Consider the following 13,872-nt stretch of genomic DNA (forward strand, 5'->3'; position numbering starts at 1 on the left):
CTTAATGCAATCTATGTGATAAAGTTCTGCACTTAGAGAAGCAAAACCGAATCACTCTTGCACTTGTGCAAGAGACTGCTTTGGGTTCGAAGGGCTGCAGTGACAGATGCTGATGCCTGTCTGCAGCGAGGGGGCAGCAGAGATTCGTCTTGGCTACAAACACAGCATTTCTTCCAAACTAATGGACAGTTTATCTGTTATCCTACTCTACTCAGAATCTGCCATAATCCATGAAGTGTCATCATGGAGCAGGTCATGAGAGCAGTTCTGTGGTCAGGCATATACCTGAGTATTTATAATTATTGTCCACATACACCTAGAGTTTGTAAACAAACACCTGAGAACTTATGCACACACTATGTGTATGCATTATCTGTGCGCGTGCACACACGCACACACTTGGGAGTTTTTAGATTCACAATTTACTGTTCAGGTAACTGATTATTTAATATTTGCTGAGAAAATCATCCTGTAATTGACCACTCAGCAGTTTAAGTCAGCTTTTAAACCCTCTCTTTACATTCAGCACTAATGTCCTAAATCCATGGTCCCTTCATCTGAGTTACTGAAAAACTAATAGACAAGGATTAATGTTTAATTACATTCATGGTGCTGTTTAATTTTAGTAACCATTCCAGAATGATTGTGTTAGATTGTCACAGGTGAGAGATATGAAGACATAAAACATAATGCAATTATACACAAACACATATAACATATTTTCACACACACCTATACATATAATACTTAAACACACATAACCCTATAGAAATATATCCTACACACACACACATGCACATATCTATTTACTGCACACACACATCAATACACAACTCAAGTCCTACACATATACAACATTATAAACATGGGTCTGTACATATACACAATTACTCATACATAGACCCTATATAAACCTACTCTATAAATGCATTTTCACACAGCACACTTTTATGCATAGTTCCCTGCACACAATCCAATACACTCATACATGCTCCTATCAGCACACATTTATGTACACTTACAGATTCATATATTTATACACCTCTATAAACTGACACATTTACAACTATGTATATAAATATCTATATCTCATGCTATATATGTAGATATATAGATAAATATCTATGTACCAATATACACAATATACGCTCATATAGTCCACTATAAATACACATCCACACAAGCATATATATGTACACAACTTTATATAAACACATACATTATCTGTCAAATCAAAAATACCATAACTTATTTTACTCTAGCTTAGCTTTCGCATGACACTAAACTTTTGCTAAACACTGAAGAAATACAAATGAAAAGCACATTCTCCTTGCTACTGTCAGAAAGAGAGAACCCTGGAGGCGCTCTGTGTTCTAGTCTCCTCCGCAGCAGAGTTCTTCCTCGGCAGCTCACAAACATATATAGCCAAAAAAAAAAAAAAGAAGGCTCCAATCCCCGCCAGACATTGTTCCTTCCTTACTTTCAGGCGCACTCTGCTCGCCTTAGTATTCTGCTGCTTCCAGTTCCAGCATTTCCTTCTCGAGAATTTCTCGCACATCTGGAAGGGATTGATGGACATGGACAGTAACAGTGTGCCTGAACTGCACAGCTGACACTTAGCATCGCAGGCTATCCCACACCTGCAGAAATGTCTCTGCAGGACCCATTGTACAACACACTCAGAGACCTCAGATATTATAACTTACAGACATCTCTCTATAAAAGAGAAGAGTGCTCATCTCAGTTGTATATTCCCATGTCTTGTTAGTTCTCTATTGGGAATAAAAGTCTGGTCCTATTAGTGATCAAACTGCACAGGTATGAGGTTTAATCATTTTCATCTTAATTACACCATTTGAGGGCTGTAGAAACAATCTTTTTAAAAAGCGTCCCACAAAGGGATTGGATCTTGATATCATAATACATTTTATCATTGTGGTGGAAATTAAGAGCCAAAAGAAGTGGAAAACAATTCAATAAAAATAAGGACAATATATCAACCCGTGTCCCTCAATGAGAAGCCAGCATCTTTCTGGCAGGTCAGAGATGGGAACACTGTGGATTTCACTCAGGAGCTGTGAAGGGCTGGGAGAGAGTCCTGCTGGCTGCTTACCCCTGTGGAGGGCTGGAAGAGAGTCCTGCCGGCTGCTCACCCCTACCTGATCTGAATTTGCTCCGAATCAACAAGGAATGTTCGGAGCCCAGGAGTGTCATGGTGAGTTTCGGAAAAGAATTCCAGTTCCAGGAAGTCCCTCAGTCAAAGCCAACCCGAGCTCAGGGGGTGAGGAGGCTCACCCGAGCCGACAACAGGTCTCTGTTGCCCTAGCCAGCGCCTTTATGACTTGGAAAGACTTGGTTCCATCTAAACTGACCCTCCACAAGAAGCGACTGCTGAGCCTTCTCCCGTGCAGAAGTAATTAATGTACAGCCGACAGGACCCTCCTCCCTTCACTCAGGGTTACTATCAGCAGCATCACTGGGTCCCGCTGATGTCATAGTCTAGTAAGGATTATCACTAAAGACATAGTTTGATATCTGATCCCTATTACTAAGCAGCACTAGCCCAGCCAATCAAACAAGCGTGCTGTGTCAGACTGTAGAGATTCAGCCGAGGCTTGAAACATCAACAAACAAGCCTTAACCCTTTCCAAGCTCCATGAGAGGGGAGCGTCTGTGTTCCCTTGTAGAGTCATCCCTCTGGGCCACAAGTTGCTATGAGAGGAGAGCTAAAAGCTTGTACTCCCTGTTAGAATGACTCGCAGGCTCTCTTCTAACAAACACAGCTGAATAGGACATGGAATGGGAATCAAGCAAGAATGTGGTATGGAGTTTGGCAAAGGGCAAAATGATCCCTGCCAGTGACAGATCACTATAAACAAGGAGAAATGCATTGCATTATAAGAACAGACACTGGGAGGAAAGACCGATGCCAAGATAAGGGACCAGAAACAGACATTTGGTTCAGAGATGGATGCGGGAGTAAAGATAATTGCTGGATGTAAAGAGCGGAGACTGACCCTGTTTTATGTTTCCAGCACACATTTTAGGGGCAGTGGTTTCTGAGAGAACAAATATATAAATATGCACTCACATCTCTGAATAAACTGGTTCCTGGGAAAGATTGTTAGAAAATACTTTGTGCATCCTTAATTTTAAAATATCTTATGCACACAACAGATGAAAATGTAAAATTCTCTGAGGAATTTCTGACGACAGACCCCTTGTACAATTTCTGTAACTTTTCTACATTGCAGAAATACAAAAGGAAAACATTGTTTTCCGATGTTCTGTGACATGTCTTTATACTCTTTCTACACACACACACACACCATCTAAATAATGATGTTTGCAGAACTTCTTTTAAAACAAAACTGAAAAAATTGCTTCTTTCTAAAATGTATATGAATAAATTCTATAAATTGTTGTGGTATTTGATAAGGCATTTATATGTAATTAATCTACTCAGTTTGGAGTTACTAAAATTTATTTCCCAGATCCCACTGCTTACTACTATTTTAATCACCATCTCACTCACTGACATGACATGAACAGGGAATAGACACAGCAGAAATATTCCAAATTACCCTATCAACTGATTAACAGGTTGTTAATACAAATAAAAAACATACTTTGAAATGTCTGCATACAAATGCTAGAAATTTAACAAAATAAGATGGGAGAGCTAAAATGTATGGCACTGAATGTCGAGGCATCATTGGCACCTTAGTGGAAGGAAGATAACCAATGGGATACTGTCAAAGCAGATGGAAGGAAGGACAAATGACAACCATCAGGGCAAAAAGGTGAGGTGAGAGAGGCTATTCTATTCAATGAACATCTTTCATAAAAATGGAAAAGCTATTCCTGTCAATGTATTGTCAAACTCCAGTCAAACAGATATGTATTTTTTGATTTCCCCCACCCCTCAGCTTACTGCATTTCTTAATGCAAAGAAGATTTTGAGATATCTGTTGGCTGAGACATCTGGTCTAGAAATAGCATAATGAGTCCTTATTATATTAATTGTCTTGTGCTAGAACTTTTCAATATTTGCCTGCCTTTTCTTTTTCCTTTATGATTACCTTAAGAAGTATTGTAATTGTAATCGGTTTTGGGAGACTTGATTTACAGTGCTATGTTAATATAATTCTTGATGCTGTTAGAGAAGCTAAGCCTCCAAGATTGGCACACAATGCTGCAGCTTATACAGGTCTTAATTTTCTTGGAGCTGCAGTAGTTAGATGTATGACTTATTCACCTTTTACTCAAAATCACACAAGAGCTATTAAAATAAGAACATAAGATCATAAGACTTGCCATACTGAGTCAGTCGAAAAGTCCATCAAATCCAGAATCCTTTCCCAACAGTGTCCAATCCTGTTCACAAATACCTGGCAGGACCCCAAGGAGTAGACAGATTCCAAGCTGCTTATCCCAGGGATAAGCTTCTGCAACTCCTCCTTAATAATGGTTTTTTGACTTTTCCTCTAGGAACTTATCCAAACCTTTTTTAAATGCAGCTACACTAACAGCTTTCACCATATCCTCTGGCAACAAATTCCATAGCTTAATTATACGTTGAGTATAAAAATATTTTCACTTATTAATTTTAAATGTATTACCTAGTAACTTCAATATGTGTCCCCTAGTCTTTGAACTTTTAGAAAAAGAGTAAACAACTGATTCTCGTTTACTAGTTCCATTCCACTCATTGTTTTATAGACCTCTATCATTTCTCCCTTAGCCTGTCTTCTCCAAGCTAAAGAGTCCTAACCTCTTTAGCCTTTCTTCATAGGGGAATTGTTCCATGTCCTTTACAATTTGGTTGCTCTTCTCTATACCTTTTCTAATTCTGCTATATCTTTTTTGAGATGTGGTCACCAGTACTGCACATAATACTCAAGATGAGGACCCACTATGGAGCAATACACAGGCATTATGAAATTCTCTGTTTTATTCTCCATTCCTTTCCTAATAATCCTTAGCATTCTATTTGCTTTATTGGCTGCCTCTGCACACCGAGCAAAAGATTTCAAGGTCCTCTTTCAATTTCTCAGAATCGTCTTGTGATTTAACAACTTTGAAACATTTTGCACATTGGCAAATTTGATCACCTCACTCATTGTTCCCATTTCCAGGTTGTTTACAAATATATTAAAAGCAGTAGTCCCAGAACAAATCCCTGGGGCACTCCACTATTCATCTTTCTCCATTGGGAAAAGTTGGGGCCTACTTCTCTGTCCAGACTGGTTTCTCACCTTCCATCACTGTACTCCTGGGGTAATTCTGTGCAAAACAATTTAAAAGCTGCGCATAAAAACGTAAAATTCTGCAAAATTCTGCAAATTTTATATTGGTCAAAATAACACAATTTACATGGCAATTTTTAAGTAATTACATTTTAAATTAATAAAGAAAAAAGTTATTACTTAGAGATGCAGAATTTTAAATATTTTGAGCAGAATTTCCCTAGAAATTCACTGTAAGAGTGTCCCTTCCACTCACTCTCCCTACTCCCCTGGCCACTTTGCCCTCTCAGGCCCCAACTCCTCCACCTGCCAGCATCTATCCCCTTCACCCCTTGGCTCAACCCCTTCCACTCTATCGCCAGTCCCAGAGTTTGACTCCATTCTCAGTACAGCCCCTTACAAAGGCACACTCTGTCCCTCCCTCTCTCACACACATGCTCCCTCTCTCTAGTACACATACACACGCCCTCATACAGGCTCCCTCACTCTCTCGCACACACACATCCCCTCATACAGGGTCCCTCTCTCTTTCATACACACCCACTCAAGTTCCCTTTCTCTCTCACACATACATCCTCATACAGGCTACCTATGTCTCTCTCTCATGCACCTCTTTACACAGGCTCTGTCTCACACATACACAATCCCTTCACACAGGCTAGCATCCTCACATACACACAATCCCTTTTTCATACATACGAGCTCCCAATCTCTCACACATTTATTTATTTGTTTATTTATTTATTTATTTAAAATTTTTATAGACCGACATTCATCAGGGATATCACATCGGTTCACATTGTAACGCAAACAGACGCCTGGGGAGGCGTTTTACATCGAACAGAGTTATATCAACAATTTATAACAAATTAACAAAAGAACAATTGAGGGGGGGGGGGGGTAAGAGGGGGAATATAAGGAGGGAAAGTAACATTGAATGTTAAATGTTAAGAATAGGCTTTACTAATATATATAAAATAAAATAATATTATAACAGTATATACATATCCAATATGAGGCGATGACATATTAAATAAATTTGAGTATAGTTTGAGAGGAGAGGGGGGTAGAGGAACCTAGGGGGGGGGGGAGAGGGAAGGAGGGTAGAATGTGTAGGGATTAAATATACACATATACACACTCCTTCACCATCTCCTCATATAGGCTTCCCTCTCTCTGGCACCCATCACTCAAGCTTGGCTTGGGTTAACCGTTCCCAACTACAACAACTGAACAAATACAGCACAAACTCAATGAACCATACAATACAAAGGGAGGGAGGGTGGTTGAATTACTGGATCACCGATGAGGGACGAAATGTACCATGTTACATCGAGGTAACTATATTTGATCCCTTGCGAAATCGCTCCTACCACAATCTGTTGCTCCAGTGTGACCCAATGAGGATTCAGCTATGGCATTTGAATCCAAATGCCAAGAAGGCTAAACCCCAGACACCCAGAAGCAAGCAACGGGTGGGGGAAGGGTACTACTCCTGCTCCTACCCTGATATGCCCTCACCTCAAATACCCCCCAAAAAGAGGTATGCATTGACAAATCCCCTTCCTGCCACCATGTTAATGGTGGTAAATTGGGACTTTGATCCCCTAGCCTTATACTTAGTTAAGCCAATAGTGCAAGTCTGGTGATATATATCTGTAACTGGTGGTGTAAATCACCCTTCATATTGGAGTTTTTACTCCTTGTAGACAATACAGACAATATTCCAGGATTGGAAAATAGGGTGCTTAAGGCTTGGAAATTAAAAAGTGTTAATGATGTCTCAGTTCTGTATAACAAAGCTCAAGATTTTTTAAATATGTCTGAGTAGTTTCAGGAACAATTTTGCTTCTCTAATAAACAATGTTATGCTTATTTTCAGGTTAGACATTATATATATATATACAGGGGCGGATTGACCTATCGGGAGATCGGGCATCCCCCGGTGGGCCGGTCTAACTGGTCACATGGTCTCGACCGCGTGGCTCTTCCTCAGCCCCTCCCAGCCAGCCCCCGCCATTAGACCAAGCCAGCGTGGGCCGAAGAAATGAAAATAGAGGCCGGCGGAGGCCGAAGAAAGGAAGATCAGCCAGCCCCCGCGGAAGACCAAGCTGGCAGGGGCCGAAGAAAAGAAGATGGGAGCCTCCCAGCCAGCCCCCGCCAGAGACCAAGTCAGCAGGGGGCCGACTAAATTGAAATCGAGGCCGACGGCGGCGGCCGAAGAAAAGAAGATGGGCGCCTCCCAGCCAGCCTCAAGCAGGGGCTGGCTGGGCAGCACCTATCTTCTTTTCTTCGGCCCCCGCCGGCCTCGATTTTAATTTCTTCGGCCCCCCGCCAGAGACCAAGCTGGGGGGCCGAAGAAATTAAAATTGAGGCAGGCAGGGACCGAAGAAATTAAAATCGAGGCTCCCACTGAACAGCTGGTCTCCGGCGGTGGTTAGCAGCACCGGTGTTCACTTCTTCGGCCCCCGCCGGCCTCGATTTTAATTTCTTCGGCCTCCACCGGAGACCAAGAGGGCCGAAGATCGGAAGGGTGCTTCTGTGTGTGAGAAAGGAACGTGCGCGTGTGTGTGTGTGTGTGTGAATGTGAGAAAGGAACGGTGCTTCTGTGTGTGTGTATGTGAGAAAGGAATCTGCCAGTTTAAAAAAAATGAAATGTGATAGTACATATACCTCAACTTTTGTGCTGGTAGTGCAACTTTTGAAAAGTTGGATGAAAGATTAAATTACTGAATGTTAAGCATCCCTCTTCTGGAAAATAAAATTTAGCAAAGTGGGTAGAGACAAATAAATACTAAAGCAAAAAAAATTAAACTATTTAAAATGTTCATCTCAGCAAAATCACAAATTTAAGATACTGATGCCAGGTGGGGTTTGTTTGGTTTTTTTTAAAGCATAATTTAAGCATGAAGACTAGAATAGTTCCAATCTGAAACGGTTTTGCCATTTTTTTAAGCCTTTAGAAAATGTATACTTTTAAATGACTAAGACTGGAATCTTCCCATTTAAAAGGGAAGTCGACTAAGGATGTCTTTCGTTGCCATATATCCCACATAAATAATCATGTGACTGATAGTTTGAAGAAAGACATTTGCTTTATTGCCTGAAAGCGCAAAACAAGAGAAGCTGTACTGTGTGGGTGGCTGTCCCTTGGGAGGACAGAACCTGAAGGAAGGATGTCATTTCGCCTTCTGATAGGAATGTGGTTTTCTTATTTAATGGTTTGGATCATCACTTTTAGTAAAAGTAAAAAAATGCTGCAAGTCTGAAAGCAAGGTGCTTCTGTGAGAGTGTAATGTGTATGTGAGACAGGGAGGGTGCTTCTGTGTGTCAATGCGTGTGTGCAAGTGAGATGGAGCAATTTTTTGGCTGGCTTGTGGCTGTGAGATAGAACATGTGTGTGATTGAAAGCTTGTGTGTAAGTAAGGGAGAGCGAGAGCATTGTGTGATTGAGAGAGACTGGCCAGAGAGGTGACGTGTATATGTGTGAGACTGATCAGGGAGATGACTGGTATGTGTGTGTGTGTGAGAGAGAGAGACTGGTTGGGGAGATGATTGGTTTGTGAGAGGCAGAAATTGGTCTTGAGGGTATGACTGGTGTGTGTGTGAGTGTGAGAGAGAGAGAACAGATTGGTTGTGGTCCCTAAGGAAGAGGACCGTGAGGACAGCTTCAGCAGCTACTGCTGCTTCTGGTGTGGCCTGCAAGGGAAAGGAGTAGGAGAACTGCTGGAGAGGGTAAGTAAAGGTGGCTTTTTAAGTTCATTTTTCTTGATTGACTATCATTTTAATTATTGAGTAGTATGTGATGTGTCTGCTGTTTGAAATATTTTATTGGTGTTTGGTAAAGGTTTCAAAATTTGCTTGAGTCTTTAATTATTGGATATTCTATTCATCATCTGTTTTGAAATTATTTTATTAGTATGATTTTATAATTATGATTCATGATTTATATATCTTGATTTTATTGATTGTTTCATGAGGATTAGTGACATTTTTGTTTTTCCATTGTTGCACTGAATAGATTCTGGTGTGATACATTTTACAGTTTAGATTTTGTCTGTACATTTTATTTTATTTATTTAAGATTTTTATATACCGGCATTCGTGATACAATCACATCATGCCGGTTTACAGAAAACAAGGGGTGTACAATGAACAATTGCGTAACTTATTGGTGAGGAAGTAAGCAGTTACAAATAACAGGGGAAATAAAACTGGGAGAAGAGAAAATACAGGATAGGATAACATTAGATAACAATAAAGATATTTACATTAGCTAAACATTAGCTGTAGATATTTCTATTTATATTTTATGTGGCTTTATTCTGTGTTTGGTGAGAGTTTGTGTTCTGCATGCAAAGACTGAGATGAAGCATTCTTTTAGCATGTGGTTTCTCTGTAGGGATCTGTAGTAGCTTGGCCTGTTCTGTTTTCCTGATAGGAGGTGTATTGATATTTTAGATTGTGGTGTAATATTTGTGGTATTCTTTTTCATAGTTGGGGTTGTTATTCTTTGAGTTTTGGCAAATAGTACTGTGTTAATATGGGAGGATCATGCCGAAATATAGGGGTGTGTACATATATATGTAAATTATATTGTATATGTAATTGGGTACCCATGGGCCAGTATGGAGAAAAATCCCCCGGGCCACTATTTTCCCTCAATCCGCCCCTGTATATATATACTCCTTGAAATGGCGTTTTGAACTTTTATTTCACCCTGCTGCCTTGGAAGGTGAAATACAAACTATTGTTACACTAGATAATAAACTTTCATATTGGTATAAATTAAGATTCAAATTTGGTCCTCTGTTGTTAGAAGGGTTATCAAATTATTGGAGCAAAGTGCTAGGATCGGATGTTTCTTCTAAAGATATGGTGCTCTTCTTTTCTGTTATTGGTAAAATGTCCAGTGATGCATGCTTGATTTCAAGAACTGCAATTTAAAATGCTGCATCACTCCTATACAGACTCAGTGAAGACATGAGGAATGGGAATAGTTCAATCAGCCTCATGTATTAAATGTCACGTGATAAGTGGATCTCTGGGGCATAATTTAGCATATGCCTCAAGATATTTTATTTTTGGACAGCAATGTTTACTATTCTTGAACATATTACTTCATATAGGCCTCGTTTTTTTGTGGCAAATAGCAATTATTGGGGTACCTGTAATGGGCACATGGGTCACCTGCAGGGTACAAATACGGATATTGATTGTTAAACATCATGAGTCCAATATTCAGTAGGCTGTTTAGTGGACAAGTTAGGCTAAAGTTAGCCAGATAACTTGTCCTGTATATTCAGCGGGATAAACATCCCACTGAATACATTTTCCTAAAGTTGTCCTGCAACATGTAGCCAGATAACTTAAAAACCTAACTAGCTATGTTTGAATGTAGCTGGTTAGATTTTAAGTTATCCAGCCTTGAGTGGTCGGATAATTTCTTACTAAAATAGATAATATATCTTCAAAAGATATCTAGTTAAGTAGCAATTTAAAAAAAAGGAAGGTCCTATGGCCTGGTTCTTTGCCTTCCCCCACCAACTTTGGGGGTCCAACAGTTGGACCATGCACCCAATACCCCCTAATACCTTCTTAAATAAAAAAGGATGCTCCAAATTGTTTCCCCTCCCCCTCCCTAGTTCAATCAATATTTAATCTACTGCTGCTGCCAGAACCTCCCACCCGTTTGGTCTTAAACTACTGTGTTGCATACATCCCACCTTCCCATCCTCCTGAACCCACCGCCATCCTCCAAACCTTAAAACTCTCCACTGGGAGCAGGGTATGAATTTACCCACTCCTGGCGCATGCTCCAGCACAACTTCTGTCACAAGCTGCACTGGAAGCATGAACTACACACAGTGCAAGTGCTAGAAGTGTAAACCTATGGTGGCATTTCTGGAGTGACGTTCTCATCAGAGACAGTCCTCTGCAAGATGATACTTGCAAGGGTAGCTACCCCAGCAGTACTGTTGTGAGGAGCAGTTATCTTTGAGTTGATAAGTGGAGAAAAAGCATCTTCATTGTCACTCTGACATGCCCTATGTTTTATTTTGTGGCTTTCTTTGGCATGCAACAGGAAACTATTTATTTATTTATTTAACTTCTTTTACTATACCGACACTCAAGACCAGGTCTTATCGTACCGGTTTACATTAGAACAAGGGGAAAAATCAATTAACGTATAAGTGGAAAAGAGAAGTTACATTAAAACAGGGAGAGTAAAAACATGGATGTCGGAAGATAGGACAGAATTAAGTAATTGAACAATAAGTTAACAAAATTACAAACTATAAATTAACATAAAACAATAAATTAATAATACAAAAAACATGGATTATAATCAGCGGAAATATACATGGAAATATATATATATGGAATATATACAGCTGGAATATACATGTTATGTCAGATGGGAGGAGTGGCGGGGGTGAGGGAAAAGGGTGGGTTGAGGTTGCGAGTGGAAAAGGGAAAAAAGAGAAAAAAGTTTGGGAGTGCGGGGAGGGAGAAGGGTGGGTTGGAGGGTGAGAGAGAGTTGGTTAATATGGAATCCTTAAAACTAGTATTTTATTTTCAGGTTCGGCAGTGGGGGTTGTTTTTAAGGTGGTCTTGGGGACCTCAGAGGTAACATTTGAGGTCCTCACTGTCAAGGCTTATTGCTCCTTGGCACTGGTGATTTTGCTGGTGTGGTGGGTATCTGTGACAATGGTGGTGGTAGAAGGTCCTAGCAGCAGTGTTAGAGATGCTAAGACTTTGGCCCCCAGAGGCACAGGTATATTTTTGGCTGGAGGGCTTTGCAACTGCTGGGGTATTGGCAGCAGCTGCAGATGAGAAGGCTGCAAAGGAGGCAGGCTCAGGGGTGGCAGCCTTGTTGTTTTTCTTTGCCTTAGGGCATACCTTATGAGTATGCCCCCACCTCCTGGCACAGGAAGCATCTCGCCTCCTCTGTGCTGTAAGATATGGTATATAGTGCCCCCTGATGTGGGATGATGAATAAGCCCTCCACCTCTTGCCTTCTCTGCAGTAGCTTTAGAGTACTCCAGGACTATCACCCTGTAATTCACAACTTGATCACTTATCATTTCAACCTGCTGTATATTACTGAAACTTGATTATCTGACTCTGTCACACCTTTATTGAAACAATGTTGTCCCCCCTGATTATTCCTATGTCTCCCAACCTCGAAGCTACCTGCATGGGGAGGTTTATTGGTTATATATAAAACTCTCTGCAATTTATCGATCGTTGTATCACTAATTCAGCTCCCTACAAACCTTTACTACTCACTGCCAAAGATTTAAAAGTCTGTTTAGCTTACCTAAGAACATAAGAACATGCCATACTGGGTCAGACCAAGGGTCCTTCAAGCCCAGCATCCTGTTTCCAACAGTGGCCAACCCAGGCCATAAGAACCTGGCAAGTACGCAAAAACTAAGTCTATTCCATGACTGTTGCTAGTTATAGCAGTGGCTATTTTCTAAGTCAACTTAATTAATAGCAGGCAATGGACTTCTCCAAGAACTTATCCAATCCTTTTTTAAACACAGCTACACTAACTGCATTAACCACATCTTCTGGCAACAAATTCCAGAGTTTAATTGTGCGTTGACTGAAAAATAACTTTCTCCGATTAGTTTTAAAAGTGCCACATGCTAACTTCATGGAGTGCCCCCTAGTCCTTCTATTATCCGAAAGAGTAAACAACCGATTCCGATTTACCCGTTCTAGACCTCTCATGATTTAAAACACCTCTATCATATCCCACCCCCTCAGCCATCTCTTCTCCAAGCTGAAAAGTCCTAACCTCTTTAGTCTTTCCTCTACCGGTTCACCTTTATCTACATGTTTATTAACTCCTTCAAAAAAGTGAAGCAGATTTATTTTATTTATTTATTTTATTTATTTAGGGATTTTTATATACCGCAGTACGTAAAATGATACATCACCGTGGTTTACAATAAACAATAATTAGCAACAGGCTTTACAGATAACAGATTTGTGAGGCAAGACTTGCCTTGGGTAAAGCGATGCTGACTTTGTTCCATTCAACCATGTCTTTCTATGTGTTCTGTGATTTTGATATTTAGAACACTTTCCACTATTTTTCCTGGCACTGAAGTCAGGCTAACCAGTCTGTAGTTTCCTGGATCGCCCCTGGAGCCCATTTTAAATATTGGGGTTACATTAGCTACCCTCCAGTCTTCAGGTACAATGGATGATTTTAATGATAGGTTACAAATTTTTACTAATAGATCTGAAATTTCATTTTTGAGTTCCTTCAGAACCCTGGTGTGTATACTATCCAGTCCAGGTGATTTACTACTCTTCAGTTTGTCAATCAGGTCTACCACATCTTCTAGGTTCACTGTAATTTAGTTCAGTCCATCTGAATCATTACCCATGAAAACCTTCTCTGATATGGGTATCTCCCCAAAATCCTCTTCAGTAAACACCGAAGCAAAGAAATCATTTAATCTTTCCACAATGGCATTATCTTCTCTAATTGTCCCTTTAACGGTCCAACTGACTCCCTCACAGACTTTCTGCTTCAGATATATTTTTAAAAGTTTTTACTGTGAGTTTTTGCCTCTACGGCCAACTTCTTTTCAAATTCTTT

The sequence above is a fragment of the Rhinatrema bivittatum genome, chromosome 4, assembly GCF_901001135.1.
Source record: "Rhinatrema bivittatum chromosome 4, aRhiBiv1.1, whole genome shotgun sequence".
In the NCBI taxonomy this organism is placed as follows: Eukaryota; Metazoa; Chordata; class Amphibia; order Gymnophiona; family Rhinatrematidae; genus Rhinatrema; species Rhinatrema bivittatum.